Source organism: Boleophthalmus pectinirostris, unplaced genomic scaffold (genome assembly GCF_026225935.1).
Source record: "Boleophthalmus pectinirostris isolate CB_2022bp ecotype Guang Dong unplaced genomic scaffold, ASM2622593v1 HiC_scaffold_13, whole genome shotgun sequence".
NCBI lineage: Eukaryota > Metazoa > Chordata > Actinopteri > Gobiiformes > Gobiidae > Boleophthalmus > Boleophthalmus pectinirostris.
In genome coordinates, this window is record NW_026571036.1 from 13,069,957 (window position 1) to 13,087,915 (window position 17,959).

General features: G+C 36.8%; 1 protein-coding gene across 2 annotated transcripts in view; it reads left to right on the forward strand.

Moving 5' to 3' along the window:
- The first annotated feature begins 8,615 nt into the window (after nt 1–8,615).
- The window catches only part of esr2a (estrogen receptor 2a), a 38,849-nt gene continuing 29,505 nt past the window's right edge, over nt 8,616–17,959 (forward strand). For both annotated transcript variants that reach the window (XM_055149630.1, XM_020941688.2), the window contains exon 1: nt 8,616–8,788. The gene's annotated coding sequence lies outside the window, so the exon portion shown is untranslated. The remainder of the gene's footprint in view (nt 8,789–17,959) is intronic.

The window sequence follows — 17,959 nt, forward strand, 5'->3', positions numbered from 1 at the left end:
CATGTTTAACACACAAACCCTGCATATTTACACTCTGTTCCACCTTGTGATATCACGTGGTAGGCCTAAGACAGGAAGTGCTCCACTGTATTCTCTCCAACTCAATACACCTTTACTAGAATCATTTGGATGATTTCAGACCAGAATTGCCAATCTAAAAAGTAGCTGTTAACTTGAAAACTAGCACTACATGCAGAGGCGGTGCTACCATTAGGCAAAAGTAGGTGGCTGCTTAGGGCCCCCAAACCTGGAGGGGCCCCCAACCAATTGCCCTCAGTGCCACTAATGGCCAAGGCCTCAGAGCAATTTGATTTTCTCTCAATATGACATTAATGAGAGTAGTTTACTTTTAAACAATAATCATAAGAAAAATAATAATAATCATATGTAATGGATGTAAACAAAATAGGAATTGTGCTAGCAAAAAAATAAAACTACTTTAAGTTCTGGTTATCTAGTAAGTGACCCAACTAATAAGACAAGTTTCCAATCCACCATAATTCAAATTAATGTGGTGAGAGAGATGTTCATGTCTCAAGAACAATGGGGAAAAACAGAGAATAAATATATTAAAAAACAAAACAAAGCAGAAAAACGGTGCATTATAGTGAGAGCCCCAAACTGAAGTTCACTTAGGGCCCCCAAATTGCTAACTCTGCCACTGACTACTTGACATCACAAGGTGGAACACAGCGTTTTGAGCTTTGGAGATGTAGACAGACTAATAATAAAGGATTACCCAAACATGTCTGAATGAAAAAAAACACAACTCCAGGTATGTTTTGATGAGTAACAACATTATATCATGTTTTAGAGTCAATTTCGGGTAATATATGACGACAACATGAACATTTCCTTGGAGACAAACAGCTAGCAGACTCCCCACTAGAAAGAAAAAGTTACACAGCACACCTTTAATTCAATAAAAAATATGCCCACCCTTCTTTTGGAGAGGAACCACCAGCCATGTTCAGTACTTCCCCACACAAAAGCCAAGACCCTGAACTCAAACTCCCGGCTGTAATCACTGATTATGCACCGTCACTACAAGTATACGGGTTAAGAGCTCATTTTGCGCCAAATTGCTCCTCCGCTCCCCTGTCACTGAAAGGAAAAGCCAGAGGAGCGTTTTTGTAACCCGTGGTGCTCGGCTCTCGGCTCTGTGCCAATGTAAAGACTGTGGCCCATTAGCGCGTAATGTCAAACGCGTGATGGTGATGGGCTGTTGCTGAACGTAATCACCTCAATTGGGTTTGGAGAGGTGAGAAATGAGCGCACAGTCATTTGGGGGTGATTATCTTGGCAGGTGTGGCTCTGGGTCGCACTCTGGAAAGGCTTATTTTATTCAGTGGGACAGTGTAAAATGTGTTTTTAAGATCGGAGCACTGGGGTCATGGAAGGTAAAATGGGGAACCGGACAGAGGAAAAACAGTGGACAGAGAACAGGTAATACAACTCTGTGAGACCTCCTCCAAAATGTGCACAGGCAAAAGTTCTGTTTGCTAAAATACATGTTCTGAAATCCTGTTCCTATTCTCTCCATTAAAGGCTCTGTTATTTTTCCAAATCATAATTACATAACTTTCTGGAAGTGGCACACCAGTTACATGGAAATAGAAAGGTAAAAATTATAGATAAAAAGAACAATATTGCCATGGAAGAGGCTGTCCTCCAAATAAGACTCATCTTTGTGTTTTTTTTGGGGGTTTTTTTCAGTGCAACAACAGCAACCAAAATGAAAAAAAAAAATAAAAGACATGCTTTTATTTTGGTCTATTACTTTATTTTATATATACTATATATATATATATATATATATATATATATATATATATATTATATATATATATATATATATATGTATGTATATATATATATATATATATATATATATATATATATATATATATATATATATATATATATATATATATATATATATATATATTTTTTTTTTTTTTTTTTTTTTTTTTGGCTAAAATGTTACAGACGTAAGTAAAATAAGTACAATCATAAATAAAATGTTGGCAATCATCTTAAGGGGACAATCCGGAATTTTGGACATAGGACGTCATTTCCTAGTGAGCCAGAGTGTTGGAGACGTGTGGAGACACAAATGCAAGGTTGGTTTTACTTTTGAGCAGGAATAAGTTGTAGCCTGATTCATCAGCTGGTTTTACTTTGTGGAATCAGTCTGACCTTGCAGCATTAGGATTTGTTCGCTCGATGGTAGGTGGGTACTTTTTTTATTTAACCAGTCGCCTCTATTTGGTTGTGACATATGTAATGCGACGAAACGCTCAGTGGTGTCCAAGTAATTGCCGGCACAACAGCAAACAAAGCAAAGAGTGAACGATCATTGTCATTTCTGTGAGATGAACTTGCAAATTAAAGGTTCAGTAAAAAATGAGAAGTTCGTATTTGACAAAGTCCAAAGGAGGATAGGGTATGCATTCTGCTAACGCAACTTGGGTTGGTTCAGCTCTTCGAAAGCCAGTGCGCGGTCTACAACTTCCAGTGTTCTTGCAAACCGACTAGTATATCCCAATTCCTGACCTAGTCTCTGGAGAGAAATGAGATTGAGCGGAGGCACTAGGTGGCGCCAGCCTGGCTAAGTGTACTTCCTGATAGAAAGCTTGGCAGTGGCGGACTGATATCACCTTGCTCCTGTCTTACCGGCAAAGTAAAATTCCACTGTTACTGAGAAAATAGTCACTCAACATGCGACAATTCATGCGATGCAAGGTTAATTTAATTTCAAACATTATTCTATCAACATAGACATTTACATCGACAGTCTGGCATGGTAATAGATTTGCTTCGGGTGTTTTGTGGAGTGGGTATGTTTTTAGGGGCAGGCTAACTATGACCATTGACATGCACTAGCCTAGCACCAGTGACCTCTGCAAATACAAGGACTGGATGGAATATTTAAAAAAGTGTCTCCACATGCCTCCAACACTCTGGCTCACTAGAAAATTAGGTCCAAAATTCTGGACTGTCCCTTTAAAGGGCCCATATTATGCTATTTTCTGATCTATGTTAAATAGGAAATGAGGTCCTATGTCCAAACTTCTGGACTGTCCCTTTAAAGAGGTACATCATCTCTCAAAATGACTAATGTGTCCTGAATTGAAGGCAGGGTTTGTGTAGCATGTCTATTTCAAATTTCATAAACATGACCTAATTATGATGGTGGTTAAAGTGTTTTTGTTGTGATCTGTTGTTTTGTTTCTCAAGATGATTCAATCAGAAAGCAGAAATGTATGTTTCCTCAAAGTACTTGACTAAAAATTAAATGTAGTTTCTCTGTACCTCTGCATCATTCATAAAAAAGAATACGCTTTGTACTCCTTTTAACAGTAAATATATCCAGCGTGTGCTTTGTTTTGCTCTAGTTGATGTGTGTTTTGTGTGTACACAGGAGCAGCTGGATGGACCTGTTATAGAGCAGTTCTGTCCATGTACCAGAGTGCACCATTACACAGTGTGGATACAACCAAACCATGGCACTTACATGTGTCACCACACAGTCCACATTAACACAGCGGGTGGAACATGCTAAATGTGGGTATAAGCAAACGGCAACACTCAGCAATTTCTGTTTTGTATACTCACAAAATTAAACAAGATGACATGTGTTTTCAGACGGAATTATTTGTTGATTATAACAATTATTTGAACAGTAATGGTAACTTGTCACGTTTTTATACAGTGCTTTTCCATCTTCAAGGCACTCGAAGCACTTTACAACAAGGAACCAGTCATACCTTCATACACCAGAGTACACAGACACTGGGGGCGAGGTGGGTTAAGTGTTTTGCCCAAGGACACAATGACAGCATTTATCTGTGGGAGCTGGAATCGCACCGCCAACCTGTGCATCAGTGGATTTGACCGCTCAACCACTGATGTTTATTAGGAATGTAACGATATCCAAGTCTCTTGGTACGATATTATCAAGATATGCATGTCACAATACGATATTTATTGCTATATTTTGAAGAGGCTGATATAATTGTAAATGGGAGACTTTCTTGCTTTTAAAATACCTTGACAAGATTTTGGTGTGAATTATCTCCATCATAATCCCAATAATTCAAATAAAAACATATATCTTCATTTGTCGGCACTGAAATGAATCATGTGATATGTAGTTCCCTATGTTTATAAGCTGTTGCTACTACAAAACAAAACATTTAAGCTAAGGAACTTGTAATTTCATATATTGTGACAGTCCACAATATTATTGTGAGACTTTTGACGATATGATATCACTATATTTTGGTTATTGTTACATCCCTAATGTTTATGTTAAGACCACCAACCATCAACCCAGTGGATAAATGCTCTACCAACTGAGCTACTGCCGAACATTAAGAACAATAAAGGTGTACTATGCAACTTTTTCTGTAACTTTGCGTAGGATTCACCACCTGCTTGTCTCCATGGTGATGATATTGCTTTGTCTGGAAAGTTCAAACTTTTTGCAATAAACTTTATTTATTGACAGGTCTTTTTAATGCCTTTTTACTGTATTCTTATTGTGGGTGGGGACACCTCTCCACAGATCTGACATGTACCTTGTCATGTCACTTTCACATCTTCATGGAGATAGAAAAGTTTAATGCTAAACTGTGGAACATTCTAGAAAAAGCAATAACATCTGCAAGAAGACTAGTCTGCAATATATTTTGATATTGTATTTGAACCCTTTTAATTGGTTTAAGATCTACATTTATTTATTAGTCATAGAAAAAGTAATTACTAGAAAGCAATGTTAAAAAAAAAAAAAAAAGTTACTGACAACATTTTAAAAGTCAGTGTGTTTATCTTAACATTTTCTCAAGTACAAATCATTTTCTGGAGATGCAACAGACTAATATTACGCTACATTTGACTTTTCTCATAATTTCTTGACATTTCACTGATTATAACAAATGTTGCAGATATTAAATGTAACTTTTGTTTGCTGCCATAATTGAAGGATTTATTAGCGTACGCTGCTATGAAAGGTTAGCAGACTAAAATACAGTTGCCTTCGCCATCCGCCCCCCACATTACACCATGTTCCCGGTTAATTAAGCCTTCAATTCTTCTTAAATTGATCGAATTAGGCTATATTTTAGGAAAGATAGGGCTATTTGTTGATATTAACTGCCCGGGTGCCCTGTAGTGGTCAAGTAATTGTTCCAATTCAAAAGCCCTATTTGAGCTGTGGATATGAAACAAGAAGGCAGCATTTTGGTTTCCTCTCTGGGGTCTTGTAATTTCCGCTTTTCTACTCAGTACACATTCAATAACGCACAAAAAGACATGTACAAGTTTGTTAGGAAATATGAAATCAAATGAAAAATGAAAATTACAGTTAGGAATGGGTCTTTCGTTTTGCTGTGTGTTTAAAAATTCTGTTCAAATTGGGAATCGTTGCATTGAGCACAAAGCCGTAGATTTCTGCTGATCTAAAAGGTAGTGGTTCGATCCCTGCAACTGGTAGTGCTCACTGCTGTAATGTTCATGAGCAAGACAATTTACCCCTTCACTTTGCAAGGACAGAAAATATAAACAGAGATACAATAGCTACAACAGCTACAACAATATAGGTTCAGAATACTTTTCAGTGAACAGCAATAGTAGTTTTCAAGTAAATATCTTCCTTGGTTAATTAGGCAAACTTACAATTTCATAATCCAAATCTCAATTGGATTAAAAAAATACTGATGTTTTTTTTTCCCGTAGTTTTTTTTTTTTTTTTTTTTGTGTGTGATGTGAAGACGTGAACATTTTAATCTTAAAGGGATAGTTTGGAATTTTGGACACAGAGCCTCATTTCCTAGTGAGCCAGAGTGTTGGAGACGTGTGGAGACACTTTATTAAACATTCCATCCAGTCCTTGTATTTGCAGAGGTCGCTGGTGCTAGGCTAGTGCATGTCAATGGCCATAGTTATCCTGCCACTAAAAATGGTCTTACCCACTCCACAAAACACCCGAGGCAAAACAATTATAACAACAGACTGTCGATGTAAATGTCTGTGTTCATAGAATAATTTTAAAAGTAAAACCAACCTTGAATTCAAAGGATTTATGTCTGAACAGCAGCGAGTTGTACGTTCTGATACAAAACTTGGCAGCTGCGGACTGATATATGAGAAAATAGTCTCTCAACATGCGCCGATTCATGCGATGCAAGGTTACTTTTATTTCAAACATTATTCTATTGACAGACATTTACATCGACAGTTTGGTGTTATAATTGTTTTGCCTCAGGTGTTTTGTGGAGTGGGTAAGACTGTTTTTAGTGGCAGGATAACTATGGCCATTGACATGCACTAGTCTAGCACCAGTGACCTCTGCAAATACAAGGACTGGATGGAATATTTTAAAAAAGTGTCTCCACACGTCTCCAACACTCTGGCTCACTAGGAAATGAGGTCCTATGTCCAAAATTCCAAATGGTCCCTTTAAAGGGCCCATATTATGCTATTTTCTGATCTACATTATGATGCTTTTTCATCAAAAACAATCTTGGAATTGTGTTTTGTTTCATTCACACATGTCTAATACAAAACCCTGCATATTTAGACTGAGTTCTTCTCTCAAACAGAAAACACTTGTGATGCCATGTGGTAATACAGAAAGTGCTGATTTTTAAAAATGTTTTATTTCAACTCCATACATCTTAACTAGAATAATTTTGAACTTCAGCCCTCAATATGCCAATCTCTGCTGAACTAAAGATAAAAAGTAGCTGATAAATCTAAGACATCAGAAGGTGGAACAGAGCATTTTCAGCAAAACAATTCAAAACAGACAAAAAATTAATGGTAACTCAAACATACAGTGTGTGAATGAAGCAAAACATAACTCCAAGTATGATTTTGTGAAGGTAACAGCATTCTAACATGTCTTAAACTCACAACCAGATTTGTATAATATAAAATCTTTTAAATGTAGGAACTTTGAGAAAGACTGTTTTGATGACATGGAGCAGCAGCTTTACGCCGAGTTCCTCCTTTTATTTGTCATGGTCAGAAAATTCACATCACCTCACCTTCTTTATATTTGCTTGTGAATGAAATATTTTGAGATGTTGTTTTGTATGTTATCTTTTTTTCTTGTTCTGGAATTGCCGAGTGAACAGTTTCTCCTTCCCACAGCAGCCTTCACTCCAAGGTCATCATCAAACGCTGATCTAAAGACACCTGGATTCATATCTCTCTAATGAGAACAAGATTATAGTGACAGCACAAACCTGGCAACATGTTATCACTAGGGATTATAAATTACATAATAAATCATTGAATTTACGATTCTTTAATTTGTGTGTGTGTGTGTGTGTTTTGCCTTGAATGTTCCACAGTATGATACTAAACTTACACTAAACATTTGATGCCACCAGGGCGTTACAGGTCAAATCTGTGGAGAGGCGACCTTTCTCACTGTAAGAATGCATGTTTTAAGATATTTCTCAGCAATAGAAACACACACCTTACATTGAAACATTCCAGGCAGAGCAAGGACATCTCATTGGAGGCAGAATCACACCAGAAAAGTTACATAATGCACCTTTGAACGTTCTGTCCAGTTGCAATACAATTACAACATTTAATTTTCAGCTCTTGAGGAATATTTTTATTGCTCCATAAAATTAAAATGGATCATAGTAGGCCTATAAAACAAGAGATGCTGCTCATATGATTTCATTATATGCAGGTTATAAGCTAATAAAGATAATCAGTAATTCAAAAGGACGCCTGCCTAATTAAAAAAAGTCCCTCCAAAGAAGTAGCCTGGCTAGTTTGTTGAGATTACGCGCTGTAACGCTGCCAAACTGTAAACAGTGAAATGTCCATGGCCTAAATTAGACCCTGATCGATTAGTTCTGGACATGGAGGTGTGGTTTGGAGGCTGACGTCTTTGGACATGTCTCTTTTTATCAAGTGTACTTAAATACCACAAAACCGGAACTAGGCTACATCAAAATACATCATTTATCAGCATTTCACTGAGCGCAAATGCAGGCCTGAAGTCAGATCATCTCCTATTTTTATTTATTTATTGATTATTTTTGACCATATTCCGCCACAATGCACCATGAATATCTAATTGTTACACGATCAATCTACCCAAGAGAAAGAAGACTACATAATAACTAGTGGGTGGGATTTTCTGTGCTTAACATAATGCAATATTTCTAATTTTACTTGTACACACTCACAAACTACTCATAAACTTATCTTTCAAATAGGCTAATGAACTCACTTTTCTCGTAAAACTCACAAACAAACAAACCAAAATCCCCAAATACTTCAAATATATTACTTCGTATTTCAAATTATAATATATTACCGATGTCCTATCAAGCCATTTGCTGACAGAATCTGCAATTAAAATGAATTGCACCCAGCTCCTTTTGGCACCGAGAAAATTATGTGTAGAGATAAGAATTTGTACAGAGAGCACATACTGTATTTCCCACTCCCTCTTGAAAATCCCCTTGCGCAACCCATTGCACTTTTTTAATGTCTTATTTTGAAAGGTCGTGCCAGATTCACGCTGGCGCACTCACTCCGCCTTGTCGTGATCTCAGTAAACGCAGCTGCCCGTGCGCTTCGGGACTCACAGCGACACTCCGCCGCTCTGCAGTCCCCGTGCCCGTGAACTTGTCCTCCTGCTCGGCCTTCCCTGTCCCAGGTTTGCCCACGGGACCACCACTTACGTAACCGCCCCCCCTCTCCAAAGCCCCTGCGTAAACTTTACCAACTGGACTTTTACGCGCGAGTGGAGGTGAGTAAATACAGTTTTATTCAACTTCTTCTGGTCCGTGTTTGACGTGTGTGTGACTGAAGTCTTGCTTGGTAGATTATCAGTTTGTTGCAGCAGGTTGTTTAACATAAAAGCTGCAGCCAGTTGCGATGACATAAGGCCTGGTGTTTTTAATACGCCATGTTTATTTATGTTTGTGCTTCTTTCAAGTATGGCATCTCACCTAACGCTAACAGGAAATTAGAATATTAAACCCGATCATAACTTTGCTTTGGTGAATGCAGGAGTAGTTACGCGTTATTAAATTACACAAGCCTCTCCAAATGACCATACTTAGTACATTTAGATTTAATTATGAGTTAGTTTATGTTAGACTGCTTGTCATTAGTGCTGAGATTGTAAACCAACGTGGGCTACTTCAAAAATCACACATCACTATGTAAACATGTGGCTTCCATTTGGCCATCTGGACTGCCAATAAGACTTTGATTTCCATTTAATGTAATATTTAGAGTTTTGAAAATCACGCAATAATCGATACTAAAAATAGCATTGAAACTTGTCATTTTATATTTACAAGTATCGATATTAAAAAAAAATAATAATCACATTCATTTTACAGAAGTGAACCTTTCCAGAATAGATTCATACAATGATTTTGAGCACCTGCCTGGAAGTACTAGTATTTAATGTTGATAATCACATTATATTGTCCAAATAAAGAGTGCTTTTTATTATCATGGTATGAAAGGAATAGTCAAGAATTATTTTGCATGTTCTTTTTGTTTTTAAATTAGATTTTACTGTTTTTAGAAGACTGGGTGTTAATTGAGCTGGACTTTTTGTTTTATTCTTACCCTATGACTTTTTTATAGTGCTGTATTTACTTGTTGGTACCACATTTCTAAACAAAACTTAATACAGGAGTTGGCATGGTCCATCTTACAGTCTTGCATGAGCTTTTAATCTTAGCCCATAAATGACTAATAAAATACTTGATATTCAGTCTTCGCATTCTTCACAGCAATAGTAATTTTCAGTTTCATTTCTTCTTGTGAGTTCTGGGAGTCTGCAGTGCTCCCTTTTTGGCTACCTGTAGTGCTCAAACTTTTGATAAATGCCATGCCATTTCCAAGTATCATCCTTCACTTATTACACGCAGCATTAAAGGTGCATTGGGTAACTTTTCTGGCGGAAGGACCAACAGCTGTTTGTCTCCTTGGTGAATTTGTTATTGATTTGTCTGAATGTTCTGCAGTCTGGGATTCAGCTTTTCTATCTCCACGGAGACAAGCACATGAGAAAAGATAGAGTCCAGGATATAGGTCCACATTCAAGTAAGATACAGACTTTTCTTTTTACATTTTCAGTGTAAAAATAAATTTAATACCATACTGTGAAACATACCTGGCAACCTTCACCCAGGCAAAGTGATAACATGCAGGGTGTAACAATAAACTATTTGGACCAGATGTTATTTGGTCAAGCTACTGAAATGTTCAACGAGCCTACGTTCTTTGAAGCTGCAAATTGTATCTAGAGCACATTTGGTTACATAACAAACAAGAATGCTATGCAGATGAAAATTGTTTAGCCAACTTTTTATATATCAATGTGAACAGAATTAACCATTTTTTTCTATACTCATAAAGTATTTCAGTATTGAGTCAAAGTAAATCAAATTATTACAGTAAAATAAAGATAATTACAGTTTTAAAATACAATAGTCTGCTTCAGCCTGTTAATAATGAACAATAAAAACTAGTAGTATTTGTCGTTGGATAGTAAGTTGAGTGAAATAATCATTGATATTTTGCAGACCACTTTATTTCTCTGATCCAACCATATCAGAAATAAATAAATAGCACAATACTTAGTTAGTATCTAGGCCTATTAAGTATCTATGAGTAATGGATTTAAGTGTACTACAGAGCAAATAGTACAAAACAAATGGACATCAATTTAAATGTCAAAAGAGAACCAATTTCTAATTTTCAGGAAAAATATTCTGTTTTTAGAAGCGTTCAGTCATCATATTTCAACCTTTATTTGGTTAAAAATGTGTGTAAAAAGTCTCAGTGTACAATACAGATAATTGCTTGAAAAATATTTGCTGAGTAGTCGACTAATAAAACAGTCAATAGTTGCAGCCCTGTACGTATTGTTTATCAGTATAATAGGGATGGACTGAAATGGATTTTTTCATGGCTGATGTAGATTAAACCAATGGTTGAAAAGTTCTGCTGATATCTGTGGACCAATATATGGTGCAGATTTTGGTTATATTCCACAAATTATGTTTTTTAAATGTGCCACAAACTCACCCACAGCCCTTTTTTTTTTTTAAACCACAGACTTATAAAAGAACTGTGTAATCACGTTTTATGCAGTGATCTCTTGGTACTCAAGTTTGCAAATAAAGTTCGTTGTGTATTCTTTAGGCAGCGGCTCGGCCAAAATAAAATATCCATCTGTTTTGGAGATTTAATGTGATTTAATCTCAATAGCTGATGCGATTAAGTAAGTAAGTGCAAATATTGGACCTATATATTGCTTAAACTGTAATAATAATAAGATTAAGATAAGAAAATTACCACAGTTTTAACACATTTTCTGATTAATTTCCATAATATTGTTTGAAAATTGTAGAAAAAGAGATTAAGATATTCACTTTTGTCAGTATCACAAGAGAACCATTTGTCCAGATGTCTCTATGAAAACAGCAGTAGTAGTTGTAGTAGTAGTCGTAGTAGTAGTAGTGGTCTCATATCCTGTGCTGGAGCAGACGGAGGATGCTGATGTGAGGAGGAGGTTTCCACTCCCGTCCTTGAGGTTTTGAGTTCTCCAACATGTGGCTGATATCCAGAGACTCCAGGCGCGCCAGCCTTTATTTGGCTCTGACCTTGTAAATGGAACGGGGAGGAAGGATGTTTACGCACTGCTATGTTCTAATCAAATGCATGTGAATGACTCTGGGTACACTTTCAACTTATTCATACTACTACCAGAAGTACTGCATTGTTGAGTTGTTTGCAATGTCTGATTTTAAGTTCAAATTGTTTTCATTTAGTCATTTACCTAATTAACCAAATGATAACTGATTAACATTTTAGCCAAATTGAGGTGTGGAATATGCAGAACGGAGATTTTTGAGATTTTTTTACTTAAAGGTGCAATGTGTAACTTTTCGGCTGAGGGTCCATCACCTTCATGTTGCTGTGGAAATACCATTGCTCTGCTTCATATGTAGGACATTAAACAGATCTACCTTACATTTATTCAATTATAAGTGGTTTAATAGCCCAAAAATACCTATAAAAACAGGTATTCTGACTGTGAGCGGGGTTGCCTTTCCACAGATCTGACCTGTAATAGAAGTAGAAAGGTTTGATGTCATACTGTCAAACATTTCAGACAATAACAAGCAATATGATCTCCAGAAAAGTTACTCATTCATTCTGCTGCAAGGGGAATTGGATAGATCACATGTTATGGTTGCAATATCAAATTATTAGTTCAGATTTATTCAATTTGTCATACATTTATCCACATTTTAGCCAAATTGAGGTGAGAAATGTGCAGAGAATCGCTGGTGTTTTGTTTTTGTGTTAACAGTGCTGCCTTTCTGACAAAACCTGCTTTCCCAACACGTGTATAAGAGTCTGTGTAATAGTTCAGATAACAGTTATTATTAGGTTAACTAAAACTATGAACAAATTGATTTTATCTGGGATGTGTTAGAATATTTTGTACTTTATGCACAAACCTACAAATCCGTCTCCATAGTGCTTCTAGTTCCTTTTTAACTCACCAGTCTGATTAGCTTTGATATATTGTCCAGTGATTGTGTAATGATTTATCCAAACAATCTAAAACTTTTGTGCAATAAGGTAGTTTTGATGATATTCTATTAAAGATTCACTATGTAACGTGCTTGTCTCCATGAAAATGTTGCTCTGCCTGGAATTTCCCACAGTATGACACTGAACTTAACTATGTTACAATTATTGAACAGGCGTGTTTTTATAGCTTAAAAACACATGTAGACTCGCTACTACACAGATCTGACCTGTAACTTGGTTGATGGCAAAGCAATCACATCGCCATGGAGACAAGCAGATGATGTACTCTCCACCAGAAAAGTTACGTAATGTACCTTTAAAGATTCAGTATTACACACAATTGACTCTTGTGAGATTTTAGTCATTTTGAAATGTTGTTACCTCCTCCTAAAACAGACCTGGAGTTGTGTTTGAATAATCCTCTACTATTAGTTAATCTATATCTCCAAATCCCAAAATGCTCTGTTCCACCTTGTGATGTCATGAAGCGGAAGTTCAAGTTAGGTTAAAAGGTTTTAACTTATGCTCAGTAGAGATTCAAAATTCCAATTCTGAAATCATCCAAATGATTCTAGTGAAGGTGTAAGGAGTTTAAACACACAATGGAGCACTTCCTGTATGACCTCATGACATCACAAGGTGGAACAGAGCATTTTGAGAAGAACTCAGCCTAAGGGCCTGTTTACACAAGAACGCTTGTGGCAAAACGGCAAAATCTTTTATCAAAAGTGCCTTTCATTTAGATGGTGACTGCGTTTTTCGGGCTTAAAAACGCAAAAATCTGAAACCACCCTCCAGAGTGGAAATTTTAATACGCTCTGCCGTAGTGTTTCCATCGTCACTGCCCAAGACGCAAAACTCTGGTCAGATCTGCTCACATCACGTACATGTTTACATCACCACCTTGCTGCCTGACATGCATACCAAATCGAAATCTACACTTTTTTGCGTTACTGTATGCATGCAGATTTCCTCCCAAAAATGCTTGTCTAAATGCGGAATAAAAAGTGAAGACGCAACTCCACTTTTGCGTCTTCTGTTCAGACCGTCATCATATAAATGTAGCCTCAATATGCAGAGTTTGCGTGTTAAACATGTGAATGAAACAACACACAACTCCAAGTCGGCTATGTTTTTGATGAGGAAAAAACATTATAACATAGATCAGAAAATAGTGTAATATGGGTCCATTTTTGTAACTTGGAACTTCTCACAGCAAGTGGCCGAGTACATATAAGCCTGACAATAAAAGACAAAAGACACATCTGGTCCTGTACCTGTATCTTTGGTCTACAGATATCTCATTTACTCTCGTTTTAGTGCAGGCTAGGTCACAGAACTCCAAAGAATACACGCTGTAATTTAACAAGATGCTGCGCTTTGATGGCGTCATTTTAATGCTATTTGTTCAGGTCGAGGGCTAATGAAAAACAGTACAGTGTGCAGGTTCAGTGAGGTGTGCAAAGCTTTTAAAACTTCTGAGTTGGCTTTTTATGTTACAAAAAGTCAGTAATGGACCAAGGGAAATAGATGACTTTGTTAACCTTGTTATTTAAAATGCATGAAGAGTTATGTATACTTACTGTATATCTAATGACTTTGTGCTCTATAGGTCCATACTAAATTGTGCTTCTCTGTCTATCTTTTGGTACTTATTATTATTACTTATTGTGTAGCCAAATCTGAACACCCCACAATACTAAAATGTAAAACTCAACTTCAATACTAAGGAATAGACTTGATACTCTGATACACTGATTCTGATGCTACGATGATAATAAATAACACTCTTTGTCATTTTCAACATTGGTAGTACTTTCCTTTGCATTACCAAGTGGCCATATATCTGTGTAATCCCTCATTTGTCCAGGTAGGTTCAACAGTGGTCCATGGGCATATACGTTTTTTGTTCTGATGCAGCACAAGATCATTCTAAAGCTAATCGGGAAAGATTCCAACGTGTGAAGTTAAAGGGACAGTCTGGAATTTTGGACAGAGGACCTCATTTCCTAGTATGGAGACACTTTTTAAAATATTCCGTCCAGTCCTTGTATTTGCAGAGGTCGCTGGTGCTAGACTAGTGCATGTCAATGGCCATAGTTAACCTGCCACTAAAAACAGTCTTACCAACTCCACAAAGCACCCAAAGCAAATCTATTATTACATGAGACTGTTGATGTAAATGTCTGTGTTGATAGAATAATGTTTGAACTAACCTTGCATTGCATGAATCCTCGAATGTTGAGGAACTATTTTCTCATATATCAGTCCGCCACTGCCAAGCTTTCTATCAGGAAGTACAACTCGCTGCTGCTGCTCAGACATAAATCCTTCAAATGCAACGTTGGTTTTACTTCTAAAATTATTCTATCGATACAGACATTCACATCGACAGTCTGGAGTTATAATAGAGTTGCTTCAGGTGCTTTGTGGAGTTGGTAAGACTGTTTTTAGTGGAAGGCTAACTATGGCCATTGACATGCACTAGCCTAGCACCAGTGACCTCTGCAAATACAAGGACTGGATGGAAAATTTAAAAAAGTGTCTCCACATGTCTCCAACACTCTGGCTCAGGAAATGAGGCCCTATGTCCAACATTGCGGACTGTCCCTTTAACAGTTATCTATTTACTTTTTGTTCAGCAAAGATGGGTAATTAGAGGGCTGAAATCTTCCAAATGATTCTAGTGAAAGTGTATGGACTTTGAAAACACAGTGGAGGACTTCTTGTATTACCACATGACATGAGTGTTTTCTATTTGAGATAAGAACCCAGCCTAAAACATGTGTGAATGAAACAAAACACAGCTCTGGGTATGTTTATGATAAGGAAACAACATTAAAACATAGATCAGGCCTTTAAAAATGGTTGCTAAGCTATAAAAGATTTATTACGTCCCATTCAACAAGATTCCCCTTTCGAACATTATGTATTAGAAATGCCTGTTGTAAATCTCTGTTTACAAGTCTGGTTTTGCAATCTGAGTAGCTGGGGTCCACGTGTTACAGTCCTCCTCACATCAGCTCTTCATCCGTCGCTGGAGAAGGACGGAGGACAGAGGAGAGGCCTGGTGAACTAATTAAAACTCTCCTTACTCTTTGATTCTTTCTCTTTTCATTAGGCAGCGTCAGGTAAGATGGATGCCCTCCCAGCGGCTGCTCTCTCCCAAGTTCAGAGCCAGGAATCAATTTGTCAAACCACAAACTATTACACAGTCCACAAAGTCTGAGAGTTAGGTTTGCAGCGGGAGGGCCTCTGCTCAACTATTTGGACTGAAACTTACCCAAACTGCGCTCAGCTGTACTACATACTACACTCTGTACCACTTAGAATAGCTGCACTTTTAATAGCCGTACAAAACATTACAAAATACTTTTATTTATTATTAACAAATCTTTTCTTAGAATTGATTCAGGCCTAGTAGCTACTTTATCATGAGGGTAATATTTAAATAGTTACTAAGCCAGTCTACCATAACAACTTTTACTTCTACTTCTTTTAACACTTCTACTTTTCCTACGACTACTACCAAAACTACAGCTACTACATGTTTACTTCTATCTTACTTCTTAAATCCCCTGTACTATTAATTTGTATGTAATGTTCACATCCTGCTGCTGGTATTTGTACTACTAGTATTACTACTGCCCCTACTGCTATTTTTAATACTTCTGCTCTAAAAAGACTAATACACGTTTGCTACTGCTACTATTCCTACTACCTACTACTACCTATTATTATTAATGGTGCTATTACTACTACTATTACTACTACTACTTTGTGAGACTGTCCTCAAAGGAGTATTTTCTTGTGGTTATATAAAAACGTGTTTTTACTTTCAGCCTCTGAGTTCAGCCATAAAATGTTGAATGAATGACTGATGAGGTACACGGTGTAATATTAAAGGTGCATTGTGTAACTTTTCCAGTCCGTCAAATGCTTTTATCCGTGGAGATGTTATTGCCTGGTATTGTCTGGAATGTATCTTCATTAAGGGTGTGCAAAAATATCAAAATATCGATATATCTTATCGCTTCATGTGCTGATACAGTATCGATGTCATGGGCTATTGTATCGATATATATCGCCAAGAGTTTTTTTTGGTGTATTTTACTAAAATATTTTGTCACAGAACCACAGTTTTGTTGCTTGTTCAGAGGAAGGAAACTCGTTTATGCGACGCATTTGACATTTTCACTGTTTTAATGAGTAAAATGGGCGTGTTTCATATGAACTTTACACAAGAAATTATTTAACAAAGACTTTTAGTATCACAGCCATGATTTAGTCTTTGTTTTTTATTGAACTGTATCAAATCAATTTGAAATATATCATATCGAATCGTACCGAACTGAAAGCTCACTGTATCGAGATATGTACCGTATCGTGGCCCGTGTATGGAGGTATGTATCGTATCGGCAACTTCTGAATGATACCCAGCCTTAATCTTCAAGGAGACCAAGCCAGACCAAGTTACAGGTCAGATCTATGGAGAGGTGACCCCGCTCACAGTCAGAATGTCTGTTTTTCTAGGTGTTTTTGAGCCATAAAACCACTTGTAATTGAATAAATGTAAGGTAGAGCTGTCATACTGTGGAACATTCCAGGCAAAGCAATAACATCTCCATAGAAACAAGCAAAAAGTGATATAGTGCACCTTTTAAAATACATGAAAAATATAACTCATTCATTCATTTTAAATGGTTTGCAGTGGCCTAAAGTTATCCGTTACTTCTATTGTTATTTTTGCCATCGAGGTAATGCCAACAACAACTAGGATGCTAACTGTGCACTATTTTTCAGACAGTAAAACATACAGACAATAAACATCAGACTTATTTTGACATCAAGAGCAAAGTACAATATATATCTTACCGATAAGACAAATTTTGCTCAAATACATGGGAAAAAATGTAGTACAGGGACATTAACTCATAATTTTGCCTTTTTATGTTTGCCCGGAGACCAGTGATAAAACATAATTACATGTGTTTTGTTAATATATGAGCCTGTTCAACTGCTGCAATATATTTTCTACCGCTTAAGTGTCCACTGTTTTGATATCTCTCCAGAATTTCCTGTAGAATTATGATTTTAGTCTGCAGAGAGCTGTAATTGTATGGCCTGATATTATTTTGCACATGCTGAGTGTTTTCCCTGTTGACTTAGCATTAATTTCATTGACAGTAAGTGGTCACTGGATCACTATGGGGCCATATACTTTACAGTGTCTTAAAGTTAATGAGGCCATTTCTTTTTTTCCTTTCGAGCTTGAGGTTGGCTTAAAAATGTCTCCCGCTGTGCTGTGTTTTGCATATTACTTTGAAGTTTAGATCTGATGCCCCTCCAG